The following is a 14,141-nucleotide window of genomic DNA, read 5'->3' on the forward strand; positions in this document are numbered from 1 at the left end:
CACATTTAACCTTCGTGGCTCCGAGCTTTCACGAGGGACAAAAAAAAAGATTATCTAAGTGTCCCCTGTGCTCAGTGCCAGCATTGCATCAAGGAATGGATGCAATCAGGCCTGAAACAAGAAGGTGGCCAAGGCTGAGAGAGGGGAAGGTGAGTGGCTTTAAGGGTTTCATGACCATTGAAAAGAAATTAAATGCCTTGTCCAATGTGTTATGATAGCTTTATCCAAATTCTCAAGGAAGAAGTTGAAGAATTAAACGAGGACATTGAAAAACATAGACCAAGGAAGAGTTAGAGAAACTGATAAATCAATTACAAAGATAACTATGAAAAACAAGACGAATCAGCAAGTTGGAAACCTCCTAGAATTGACAAAGTGTTTCAAGCAGCAACAAGCTAGAATAATTTAATTTCTAAATAAGGTCCCTCAATGGAATTACATACTGAGCATTACTGTATATATTATATATTTACACATGCATATTGCTGTATAGGTTTTATAACAAAACCATGTCTACTGCATGTTCATGGGAAACCTAAGAGATTCTCTTCCAAGGGCATTTTGACTAGACTTTTACCATACTTGCTGACTTATACCTCAACCCAAGCCAATGATTATATCTGGCACTCAACTGAAGATATAACAATTTATTCCAAAACAGAAAATAAACAATGCCAGATTAGCTTTTTTGGGCCAGGATGTTGGGCTCTAGTAAGGCCCCTTTTTAGGGATTTCCAGGAACAATTTGGACTTTTCTGAAATTTTTCACTTTTATAAAAACAACCTTTGTCCAAAATTTGACTTTTATATATTACATTTGGAATTTTTTTTTTTTTTTTTTTTTTTTTTTTGAGACAGAGTGTCGCTGTGTTGCCCAGGCTAGAATGAGTGCCGTGGCGTCAGCCCAGCTCACAGCAACCTCAAACTCCTGGGCTTAAGCGATCCTACTGCCTCAGCCTCCCGAGTAGCTGGGACTACAGGCATGCGCCACCATGCCCGGCTAATTTTTTCTATATATATTTTTAGTTGGCCAGATAATTTCTTTCTATTTTTAGTAGAGACGAGGTCTCGCTCTTGCTCAGGCTCGTCTCAAACTCCTGAGCTCCAGCGATCCGCCCACCTCGGCCTCCCAGAGTGCTAGGATTACAGGCGTGAAGCCACTGCGCCTGGCCTACATTTGGAATTTTAAAAAAAAGACTTAATGGCTAACTTCAAGAAGTTCCAATTAAATTTTCTCGACAAATACAAATGAAAAGTTGTATCCTAATTTGCCTGGTTTGTTCAGGATTTTCCGTTTCAGGCTGCTGTCACACTCTAAAAATGGTAAAACTAAGCTGTGACACTTGATGGCAGGATCTGGTGTACCCTACCCAAGTGTGTGGGGCGGAACGGTCCCTGCCACAAAACACCCCTGTTAAACCTCATGATCCAGGTTCTAGCATCACTCCTGCTCACGTGATTGAACACACAAGAATTTGGCTCACAGTAAACCCTCCATACATGCAAAGCTGCCATTATTATTGTGTGACCTTACAAAACCCACTTAAGCTCCCTAAACTATTTCTTCATCTTCAAATTGAATAATAGGACTGGAAAACAGTCTAGCAGTTCCTCAAAATGTCAAATACAGAGTTAAAGTATGATCCAGCAATTCTACTCCTAAGATAGATCCAAGACAAGACATATATTCGTGGAAAAATTTGTACGTGAATGTTCACAGCAGCATTATTCATAATGAAAAAGTGGAAACCATGCAAATGTCCATCAGTAGATAACTAGATCAACAAAATGTGGTCTAACTGTAGAATGGAATATTATTTGGCCATAAAAAGGAATGAAGTTCTGATATATTCTACAACATGAATGAACCTTGAAAGTATTATGCGAAGGAAAAGAAGCCAGACACAAAAAACCACATATGAGACCACTAATATGAAATATCCAGACTAGGCAAAACAGATAAATTAGGGGTTACCAGGGGCTGGGGAAAAGGGAAAATAGGGAGTGACCACTAATCGATGTGGGTGAAGGGTGAAGAAATGTTTTAATATTAGATTGCAGTGACGGTGATGGTTGCACAACTCTGTGAGTATATACTAAGACCACTGAACTGTACATTTTAAAAGGGTGGATTTTATGGAATCATATGGTATCTAAATAAAACTATTATTTTAAAAAATTCAGCAGGAAGAAAGGTATCCCCCAGGCTATGTACTGCAGGAATGGTTGCACAGACACCAGCGTGAGGCTTCTGGAAAAGACTGAATGGAACTCTCTCAGAAGGCAGAGTTCACTTTCCAAGTAAGAAAAAACAAATTCAACAGGACAAACCAGATGATCTCTAGTTTCATGGAGGAGTTCTCTTGTGCTGAAGTTGGGAAGCAAAGCAGAGGAGAAAGGACCGCATTTGCCTTTCTCCATAACTGCAATAGGCATTCAAGAAATGTTTTAGTGTCATGACAGAATGGCATGACCTAAGAGGTGGTATATGAGTCAAATTAGAAGAGGTGACCATCACAGGTAGGTACAAAGTGCCAGGCACTGCCTGTGCCATTTGCTACACATGTGGGTACTAGTCTTCCCTTCATAGCTGTAGGGGGTCGGGGGGATTGGTTCCCTCCCCATACCAAAATCTGCAGAAGCTCAAGGTCCCTTATATAAAAAGGTATAGTATTTGCAAATAACCTACGCACATCCTCCTGTATATTTTACATCATCTCTAGATTACTTACAATACCCAATACAATGTAAATGCTATGTGAACAGGTGTTATACTGTATTTTTTTATACTATTTTTTTTTCCCCAAATACTTTCGAATTTGTGGATTTGGAACCCGCGGATAGGAAGGGCCAACTGTATTATCTTCATTTCACAGACAAAAAATAGAAACCGTGCCTGAAGGCCACAAAAAAGCATAGGGGGAAGACTGGGTCAGTAGTGAGATTTGGGATGCAAAGGCTGGTTTAGACCTGGAGTCACTATAGGTTCCTAAGCAGAGAATGATTACTGACAAGAGCAGATGAAGAAAATTAACCTGGGAGTGGCACATAACGGAGACCCTCAAGCTCAGCCACCCTTACATCCCAATGCCCAGACCTTACCTGCAATTAACTGCCTTGGAATTTCTGGGGGGGACCCAGCTGATTTCAACACGTGGCCCATCAGGGGTAACAGCATGATCTGCTGAAACTCAATCCCAACAATCCCCTGAGGTAAGCACTATTTTTATTCCCATAGCACAGATGAGGAAAAGTGAATCTGACGGGCTAAGCGCACCTGTAAGGGATTGTTAACTTCTTTCCCAAACCTGGCCATGCCTGACTCCAGAGCGCATGTACGTAAGATTACTTTCTATCAAAAGCAAGGCCTGATCCTTATTCTTCCCCTGAGCAGACAACCTAGTACCTTTTAGGTACTCAGTCAACGCCTGTCTGAAGAGCAAACAAAAAGGGGGCAGTTGGCTCCATAAATTTTCCAACTCCCTTGACCCAGGTGCCAAACAAGCCTGGTTAAAAACCTCCCAGCCAGCAAAGCTCACCTTCTCCCAATTAAAAAACACGTTTGAAGCTCCACCTGTGTACCTCCTGGGCTCAGGGAGGCAAGGATGAAAGGGATAAGGTAAACAATCCTGCCTCTGGGAAGCTTTCAAGTTAGAACCCGAGAATAAAACATAAAGAGATGACAAGCCTTTGAAGGTTGGTGTGAGGATTAGATGAGTAATTGTGGCCTCGTAGAGGGCCTACCACGTGGAAGGTGCTCACCCGGGTAGCTGCAACTGCAATAAACCTCTGCGCACAAGCCAAAGAGTTACAGGCCAGACGAATTCGCAGCTCCCTGTCTTAACCCTTTGCTTCGTCCCTTGAGTGCCCACCCGCCCCAACCTCTCTGGAGGCAGATCCTTACGGGCAGAGTGTTGGATGCACCCAGCCCCCAGCCCCGGACAAGGCCTCAGTGCTTCCAGAAGGAACGAACGGCGACAGCTGCGCGGAGGAGCTAACCCCCGGTGGCTCCTCGCCCCGGCAGTCCGGTCCGGCTGTGCCGCCGCAGGGAAGCCCCCGGGCGCTCTCCGCTCCCGCCCTGGAAAGCTCTCGGGGGAGCGCGGTCTCCTCTGGCGGCGGAGTCCCCGCACCGGGATATACGGCCGCAGCGCTCCGCGCCCGAGGACGTCTCCTGCTCCACAACCAGCTCTCTTACCTTCCTCTGCCCCACGCGCTCGCCGTTACCCCAGCAACGCCGGCCCGGCGGAGCAGACATCGCTGCCGTCAAGCAGTGCGGCCGCAAAGCCAGCCGAGGCGGCCGGTGTTGGCGCAGTGCGCCTGCGCAAGGCCTGAGGGCGCGTGCTCTTTGCGCAGGCTCGTCCGCCGCGGAGGCGGCAGATTGTATTTTCTGCTCTCAACGGGATTATCTGGTCTGTCCCCCGTGCAGGTGCCGTTCTCGTTTAATCTTCACAACAAGACCGGTTTTACAGATGCAGTTAACCGCCAGGTGTCATAGTCACGTGGGTAGCGGAACCGAGACCTAAAGGTTCTTTAGCCTTTGGAGCCACGGGATGCTTGAGGCGACCGGACCTTATTAAATGGCCCTGGTCCTCAGGAGACTGCCCTCAGCTTCCTCAGTGTAAAATGGGGGTCACCGCAGTGTACTTGCATAAGCTGCAGCATGCGGGGAGCTTGCAAAGCGGTCTTCTCGCAGACACGTGACCGTGACCGAAAGCCACTGTGTGCTCTGCCCGCCCCGTGCAGTGTAAAGGACAAGAGGCCTTCACACTCCTCTCTGGCTGTGTGACCTTGAGTGAATGACTTAACTTTTCTGAGCGTGAGTTTCCTCTACTGAAAAATGGATCGTCAGGATTATGAGAAATGGGCATAACAAAAGTGCGATGGGAGTGTAAAAGTTTCTCCTAACCTTGTTATTTTAAAGGAGGCTTGGTGGGGAGTCTAATATATACCTTACCAAATATTAATCACAGGCTTTACAGTGCACAGACTGCGCAGAAGGGGAAGATGGGTGGCAAATACTGCTGGAAAGATTCATGGCACTAGGTATGATGACAGACTTTGAATTCTGGACCTGTTCAACTTTCTCTTGTTCCCAGGCTTTTGAGAATGCTGTTGCCTCTGCCTGGAACATAATTCTCCCTTCTGTTAGCTGCAGTAATTTCTGGTCATCCTTTAGGTCTCAGCTCAGATATCACCTCTTCTAGGGGATATCTGCCTGGATGACTTGCCTTTGTGTTCTTTAGAACTCTGGCACAGCCTGTTTCCTGGTCCTTTTAAACTGGACTGTGAGCTCTTGGTTGAATGAGATCATGTGTCTAGGGTAGGGAGTTCAGGCTTTAGATAAATCAAAATCAGAAGAGCTTCATGAGGCCGGGCATGGTGGCCCATGCCTGTAATCCTAGCACTCTAGGAGGCTGAGGCGAGAGGATCGTTGAAGCTCAGGAGTTGAAGGTTGCAGTGAGCTATGATGGCACCACTGCACTCTAGCCAGGCCAGAGCAAAAGCGAAGCCCCACCTTTACTAAAGACAGATAAAACTATCTGGGTGCAGTGGTGGGTGCCTGTAGTCCCAGCTACTCAGGAGACTGAGGCAGGAGGATCCCTTGAGACCAGGAGTTGGAGGTTGCGGTGAGCTATGATGGCACCACTGTACTCTAGCCAGGAGACAGAGTAAGACTCTTTCTCCAAAAAAAAAAAAAGAAAGAAAAGAAAAGAAAAAAAACATGATTAGAATGGCACAAAAGAGGGGAGAACATTGGCAAGAGTCACGGGATACTGGTATCGATTGGGCAGGGAAGAGAGCTGGAGAGAGGTTGTAATATTGTACCAGAACGTGCCAATTTAGGAAATACTTGTTTTATCCATAGAGTTAGAGGTTTTCTTTTTTTTTTTTTTTTTTTTGAGACAGAGTCTTGCTCTGTAGCCCAGGCTAGAGTGCTGTGGCATCACCCTTGCTCACAACCTCAAACTCCTGGGCTCACAACTCCTGGGCTCAGCCTAGCTGCCTCATCTTCCTGCCTCAGCCTCCCGAGTAACTGGGACTACAGGTGCACACCACCACTCCCGGTTAATTTTTTCTATTTTTAGTAGAGACAGGAGTCTCACTCTCGCTCAGGCTGGTCTCAAACTCCTGAGCTCAAGCAGTCCTCCTGACTCGGCCTCCCAGAGTGCTAGGATTAGAGGTGTGAGCCACCTTGACTGGCCTAGAATTAGAGGTTTTTAACAATGAAAGGGAATTCAGAGGTTGTCCAGTTCAATTACTTTATTTCACTAATAAGAAAATAGGTCCAGGAATGGGTGCAGTGGTTCATGCCTGTAATCCCAGCACTTTGGGAGGCCAAGGCAGGAGGATTGCTTGAGCCCAGGAGTTGGAGGCTGCGATAAACTTTGTGCCGCTATACTCCAGCCTGGGTAACAATGCGAGAGTCTGTCTCTACAAAAGAAAAAAAAAAAAAAAAGAAAAGAAAAGAAAATAGGTCCAGAGGCGCTGGGAGTTGCTAAAGGTAAGCAAGTCTGAGGTGGGGCTGCAACTAGAGCCCAGGTCTCCTAAATCCCAGCTCACACATTGAAGGATTTGGGAATTGCTGATAATGGGATCTTAGGTGACATTATCTGGAGCCCTCACAGTGGGTCTGAAGTAAAAGCTACTGAATAAGAGATGCTTCCTCAAGATTTTCTCCTCGATGTTCATTTAAACATTTTGTTATGATCATTTGCAAACATACATAAAAATAGAGAGAATAGTCTAATAAATCACAACCTTCAACCTTTGGTATCTTGTTTCCTTTACACTCTCCATATATACACTTTTATCTCCTTTTTTATACATGTATTAATACGTGTATCAACAGTGTAGTTGATTCTCATTATTTGAGATAGGTCTGTTCTATAAAGTTACTGCAAACACTGACTTAGTGAATGCTGAACCATTGTTTCCAGGAAAATACAGGGTTCGGTTCCTGTGAGCCTCTGGTCACATTTTCATCAACTGAGCAGTACATAACCTCATTTTATGTGTGTTTCTGTTTGAAGACACCTTGTTGATTCATCAGCACTGAACTCAGAGCCAGCAGCACTCTGACTCGTGCTTAAACAAAGCTTATCTAACACACATATTTTCTCCAGCAAGGCACGCTTTTTGGCTGGGGAGCACTAGACAGCACTTCGGCACTCCACTGGGGGCCATTTTAAACAGCTAAATCACTAAGAAAAAGCACAAAAATGCAAAAAACATGGCACTAACTGGAGCTCAAAAAGCATACTTATTAATATTTATGTTATGAGAGCTAAAACAAGAAGGCAGAAAGTCCCCTTGTTCATCCTCAGCTGGGAATCTGCATATTGGGTCACTCAAATTTTTTGCAGCTCTGTGCACGCACACAGCTGTGGATGACTATGAAAACGAGGTAGTGATTTTGGTGTTACAAATAAATTTTAGCAAGTAGATGAGTTTGCAGATAGTGAATCTGAGCATAGGGAGGATTGACTACACCAATATATCTCTAATTTCATTATCACATCTAACAAAATGAACAATAATCCTTAACATTATTTACCTGTGAAATGTTACGCAGAAACCCCATGTAATATTTGGGATATTCAGATATACTTAAACAACAGTCAATCTGAAATTAAAGTTTACCTGGGTGTACTGTATTTTATCTGACCACCCTAGTGACAATTTATTGGGCATTTACTATGTGCCAGCCACTTTGCATCTATTATCTTATTGAATTCTCATAACAAGCCCGTGAGATTGGTGTTATTTAATATTACCTCCATTTCACAGTTGAGCCCATAGTATCATAGCTTGGAAGTAGTAGAGAGAGGCCAGATGAAGATCTGGATCTATGGGGTTTACATTCGTTTCAATCTATCATGCTGGATATGGGAGAGCAGTGCATTAACAAAATACAACATTCAACATTGACACATAAAAATGACCAACAGTAAATGTTGGCGGGATCAGGGAAGACTAGGATGGGTTGAAGGGCCCAGGAGGCTTCTGGGAAGAGGTGGCCTCTGAGCTGAGCCTGGAAGGAGGGTTAGCATGGGAAGGTGCAGAGGAGGGGGCAGATGGCAGTCTGGGGCACGGGGCAGGCCCACGTGCAGGCTGGAATGGGCTCTGAGGTTCCGGAGCCAGGGAGGAGCTGGGCCTGGCTGGGGCAGGAGGTCAGAGCTGTGATAAGGTCCGATAGGTAGGGCGGGGACCGATTGTGGAGGCACTTGAATTCCAGGCTTGGCTTTTGGACTTTACCCCGTAGACAATGGGGAGCCACCAGCGTTTCTGAGCAGGGCAGGGCAGCCGGAGCTGTTGCCCCATTGTTTTTCCGAGACAGGGTAGAACCCTGTAGTATTTCAGCGAGTCCACCAGATGGGGACATTTCAGCAAATTTAAACTACCCAGTGTCTTCATGGACACCTCTTGGGGGCGAACACTTACCAGGACCCCACTAAGCCTCCATGCGTTTACTCTCAGCATCCTTAAGAGAACATGCAAGGGCTGTGAAACAAAAATCAAATCAGGGACACAGTCCGGCCTCATTCTGCTGGGAGATGAAACCTCAGATAATTTCACAGCTTTGGAGGAGAAGTTGTCCAGGTGAGCAGGAGGAGGAGGAGAGGGCAGACAAGGGACAGTACCAAGTCCCCTGCATATATCATCTAGCATTGAAGCCTCACAACTGTTCTTTGAGGTAGTTGTTGTTATCCCATTTTCCAGGTGAGGAAACAGATTCTGAAGGGTACATTTGCTCCATTATTTACTGAGCTGACACCTGGGTAGGCAGAGGGATGGAGCTGACGCCGTGTGGTGGTTGGGGGAGGAGTACCCAGGGCATTGCTTTGCCTGGCGGGCCCTGTCTAAGGGCTGAGGGTCCCTTGTGCAAATTGCTGAGCATTACCTTAGATCCTGCTTTGCTTGATAGCATTGATGACGAGAGCTATCTGGACTCCTACCGTTTGCACTAATCCAGGTGCCTTTAAAAGATAGACTCACTGCTCTCCAATAGCTGGGGAAATTAGGGATCACCATTCCCATTTTACAGGTAAGAAACCATATCCAGAGAGGTGAAAGGACTTGCCCAGGGTCACACAGGGAGTAAGCCCCAGAGGAGGATTTGATCCCAGGTGTGCCTACTCCTGCCCTGTGCCTTCAGCAGTCAAACATACTCTACTTCTGGGCAAATTTCCTAGAGAAAAGACGCATACAAAGATTTTTATCAAAGCATCATGGTTTGTAATTTCAAAAAAAAGGAGACAACCTAAATGTGCATCCCTAGAGGAATGGGTACATAAAACGTTTATGCAGTGGAATACTGTGCTGCATCCAAAAGGAATGACCAAGCTCTTTTACATTGAGTATGTATGAACATGGATAGACTTCAAAAACATAGCACCAGGTGAAAAAGGCAAGATGTAGAACAATATGAATTGTATGATGCCATTTATGTAAGTTAAAACACAAAATGATATCAAATACTGAATGTGTGTATAGGTATGTTGAATTATTTCAAAATAACAGGGAGGACATGCACCAAATTCATGAGTTATCTGTGAGACGTGGATAGTAGATAAGGAGACTTTAGCTTTATTTCCTAAAAAGAAAAAAAATCCCACAAAACTGAAGCAAATATGGGTGGTGGGAAGATCGGTGATTGTTAAATAATTTGTTGTATTGATTTATATATTTTAATATTTGAACAAAAAGTTGCTTCAGGCAAATAAATAAATAAATACAAAGCTGGAAAACAGCAAAAGCAAAGTACTTTTCCTGCATGAGATCCACTGTTTGGAGGTGGTGGTTGCTGGTCCTCTGGGAAGGCTGCAGCGACCTAGAGAAGGCGGTCAGGGAGGCAGCCCTCAGCTGCTGGCCTCGCCCAGCACAGGCCTGGGGTTTGTGGTTACGGCGACGCGGGGTGGCGCGGTCCCGTTCACAAGCGTTTCCAGGGTGAGAAGGCGATCCTGGCATCCCACGGAGGCTGCCACCACCTTGCGACTGCTGTGTCTGCCGGGGAGAAGCAATCGCCAGGGGAGCTCGTGGGACCCCTTCGGGGGGGAAACAGAGACCCGAGAAGGAGGTGCGGGGCCCCGGGGAAAACGTGGCTTTGGTGTGGCAGCTGGGTGGCCGGTAGTGGCCACACACTCGGGCTTCTTTTCTCCCCCCCTTTTTTGCTCATTTTCTCTGAACTCTTGGTCACACAGACCGTTTCTTAATGTGTGTCCTTGTTGGGCCACACCCAGCTTTGAGCACCAGCTGCTCCAAGCAGACAGTGAGGGCAGTTCTCCCTTTGCCCGTCTCCCAGGGCTGTTGTGCTGACAAGCGTGTAAAATCGGGAGTACGAAGTTCTTTGTAAACTATTAGTCCTGCAACGGGGTAAAGTATGAAGATGATCGCTTTTCCCTCTTCCTTTACATTTGTCATATCACACAAAATAATAGGGGAGACATACTGAGCCTAGCAATTAGCTTTCATGGGCTCATTTTCCCACTCTTTGATTCCTCGCCACACTTCTATTAGTAAATACTTTTATTCTCCCCACTTTAAAGAAAAGGAAAGTGGGAGTCAGAAAAGTTAAGTAACTTACCCGAAGAAACCCAGATAAGAAATGGCAGAGAGGGTTTAAACCCAGGTCCTCCACCTGCAGGGCCCTTTGCCTGTGTTGATGCTGAATCCATGCAATATATTTCATGGTCTCATATCTTATCCGAAAAGGTGGTATAGAGAACCTTTTGTGTTTTGTTCTGTTTCTCTCTCTCTTTTAACATAAACATCTTCTTTGTTCCAAGTTGCTTTTGTCTTGTGTGTGACCCACTGCAGGTCACCACTTCTAAGCTCAGGATCACATTTCCTGGGTGGCTGAAAATCTCTCTGGTCTCCTCACAGGAGTGAGAGGAGAAGAGGCCCAACATAGCCAAAACCTGGCTTTGCTGCTTGCCTTGGGTACATCTGCCTCAGATGTCAAAAGGCCTGAATTCCAGGCAAACCAGGAATAATGCCCCAGTCATCAAATTTGAAACCAAAACTCAGCAAAGACTTGTATTTGCTGCCAGAAAGCAAATAGCTTTTTCTTTTCTTTCTCATTTTTTTCGCCCAAACAAAACATCCTCTTATGAAATATGTCCAATTTGCAATATTTACTTTCCCTTTATTTAATAACAGGAAAGGGTTTGCTGGGCTTTTGTTGATTTTTGCATTTCTTATTAAAATTCTTAAGGGGGTTTTGGGGGAACTTAATCAGCAAAAAGGAGGAGGAAAAAAACCTCATCTGCATTCCACAGGACTTATTAATGGAGGAAACTTGCTGTTTGTTTAAGAGCATTTTCTGATGGGAGAAGGCAAATCATCACGTGTTCCAGAGCCTTCCTCTGACTCTTTTTCCTTACTGTGCTTCCTTCGTGACTGTTTCTAGAATGTCTCTGAATCCCTTGTTCTAAACTTTCTGCCCAAGAAGATGGAGCTGGGGTTTATACCCCACTGCCAGGCTGGGAGGGAAGCTCACGTTCACTGAACAGCTGCTGCACCATAATCTCAGCGCACCTCAAACCAGGCCTCAGGGCAGCCCTGATGTGTACATTTGGCAGATGAGGAAACTGAGTCTTAGAGGGGTGATAGCTTATATTCCTTGGAAATAGAAGGAAAGAATAGAGGGAAAGAATTGCTCGTATTCACGGAGTCCTACATTCCTCTGAGTCTTCACAGCAGCTCTCGGAGGTGGCAAGACAAACTCCAGTTTTCAAAGCTCAGAGAGGGAAAGTGACTTGCTAACGGTCACCCAGCGGGAGGGTGCAGAGCAGGGATCTGAGCTGTGCACTGCCTGACTGCCACATCCGTGCTCATGTCACCTCACCACATATGCTCGTGGGGTCCAACAGCAGCATAAGGTTTCCTGCAATGGAACACCCCCCTCCCCCAAAGTTTAAAAAGTCTTGATCCTGGCTTCCTTCCTTGGTTCCGGAACTAGACTGCAAGTAACTTCAAAGACTGTGTCTTCATATTTTCATTCTACCAGAAATACTTACATATATTATGATTGTAGTATATGTTATATTATTATCACAAGTATCTGTATTTCTAGAATAAGGCCTTGAATGGAGTAAGTCTTTTTTTTTTTTTTTTTTTTTTGTGACAGAGTCTCACTCTGTTGCCTGGGCTAGAGTGCTGTGGTGTCAGCCTAGCTCATAGCAACCTCAAACTCCTGGGCTCAAGCCATACTCCTGCCTCAGCCTCCTGAGTAAGCTACAGGCAGACACCACCACACCTGTCTAATTTTTTTCTATTTTTAGTAGAGACGGGGATCTCGCTCTTGCTCAGGCTGGTCCTGAACTCTTGAGCGCAATCGGTTTGCCTGCCTCGGCCTCCCAGAGTGCTAGGATTACAGGCGTGAGCCACCGCGGCCAGCCTGGAGTAAGTCTTGATGAGCATTGCAAGATAGTCAAGTCCCAGTGCTCTCCCACTACAGACAAGGAAACTGAAGTCTAGAGAGAATAAGGAATTTACCCAAGGGCCTGGGGACCAGAGTGAGATTCCAGGTTTCCAGATTCTCTCCATGTGCTGCTTCCCTGAGCATGTCTAGTGCATGCGGTTCCTGCATGAAGTCTCTATGCTGGAGGTTTGGGACATCCGGGCAAACCGGACATGGTATTTCATGTCCAGGTTCCTATGGTGCGGCGGAGGTGGGTGCTCTGGGAAGTGAACTCTCAGCAGTGCGGTAAACGCTCTGACCGAGGGGTGCCAAGGAGGGAGGAGGCTCAGGAATGACTTCCCGGAGGAGTGGACTTTTGCTGGGCCTTAAAGAATGAGGAGGAACTGGCCAAGGTGGGGAGGGCACCCCAGGCTGCGCGGCCTGCCTGGGCAAAGGCGCGGAGTTGTGAGCACCCACAGCACACCCAGCAGCTAGGGGCGGTCTGCAGGGGCGCAGACGCCAGCCTGGAGAGGAAAGTGGGAACCGGGCTCTGAAAGCACCTTGCATGATGGCCTTAGGAATTTGGATCTTGTCCCAAGGCTGATGGGGGACACAGCAGGAAGGCTAGAAGGAGGAGAGTGACTCAGTCAGATTTGGTGCGAGAAGATGACACTGGAGCCCTGGGGTAGAAGAGCACAAAAAGGGCTGAGGGCCACCAGGGCGGAGGCTGCTGCGTATTCCAGGGAGAGGCACCCCGGCCATGCCTGCCTGCAATCCTCTTTGTCCCCATTCCTCAAGTGGAGTCTCGCCTGTCCTTCAAGCTCCACCGCCTCCTGCTCCAGGAACCCTCCGAGGCCACCAGCTCCGCTTTCTGATTCCTGTGGTTCTTCTTGGGGTTACAGCATTTAGCACCTCCCTTCTCGTCCTCATACTCCTCTGCAGCAACAGATCTTGACCTTTTGGAAGTCAGAGACCCATCTGCGAGTCTGAGGAAAGGCTTGCTTCTCACGCCAGGGAAACGCACAGGTATATAAAAGCCCCCAGTACGGAATGCCCTGTGGAGTTTTGCAGACCCCCTGAAGCTGCTTTGGAAGGAGGGAAGGGATGATTTCCAAACAACCAGGGAGGCAGACACCCAGGAAGGTACCCGCTACACTCCCTACACCCCCAGGAATGGGTGGGCAGTCCAAGGAGGCAGAGAGATTCCGAATGAAGTTCGCCCTCTGAGAGTGCAAGTATACATCCCAGATGAGACCCTTGGCCAGAGAGAGCCCTAACTGGATGTGGTGATATATTTAAAGAAAGAACATGTGCTTCTGAAGAATGGTTGGGCAGTGGGGAGGCGGGAGAGAGGAAGGAAGAGGATCCCAGCAAGTCCATCTTGCCCTGGTGCCGTTCAAGGCTGGAATCCCATAACCAAGCCCTCCCTGTCCTCACTGCGCGCTCCCTGGGCACGTGCTGCTTTGAATCTGGCTTTCTGTGGCGTGTTGGCTGGAGGACACGTGCATCCGGTCCCTTTGGCAGTTACATTTCTTGTTGTAAATTAGTAAATTGAGAACAGACAATTCACAGAAGAAGCAATTCGAATGACTAATAAGCATATGAAGAAAAAAAGTTCATCCTCCCCAGTATTCAAAGAAATGTAAATTCAAATCAAAACCGAGATTGTTTTCAACCTATTAAATTAGAAAGGATTTCTTTTTTAAAGTTAGTACATATTGCTGGGAAAGGTGTGGTA

General features: G+C 46.5%; 1 protein-coding gene across 7 annotated transcripts in view; it reads right to left on the minus strand.

Moving 5' to 3' along the window:
* TSEN2 (tRNA splicing endonuclease subunit 2) overlaps window positions 1–4,301 on the minus strand; it is a 36,148-nt gene extending 31,847 nt beyond the window's left edge. For 4 of the 7 annotated variants that reach the window (XM_045551436.1, XM_045551440.1, XM_045551439.1 and 1 more), the window contains exon 1: window positions 4,196–4,301. The gene's annotated coding sequence lies outside the window, so the exon portion shown is untranslated. The other 3 variants (XM_045551438.1, XM_045551434.1, XM_045551437.1) reach the window with 1 other exon arrangement.
* Window positions 4,302–14,141: the final 9,840 nt, after the last annotated feature.

Source organism: Lemur catta, chromosome 5 (genome assembly GCF_020740605.2).
Source record: "Lemur catta isolate mLemCat1 chromosome 5, mLemCat1.pri, whole genome shotgun sequence".
NCBI lineage: Eukaryota > Metazoa > Chordata > Mammalia > Primates > Lemuridae > Lemur > Lemur catta.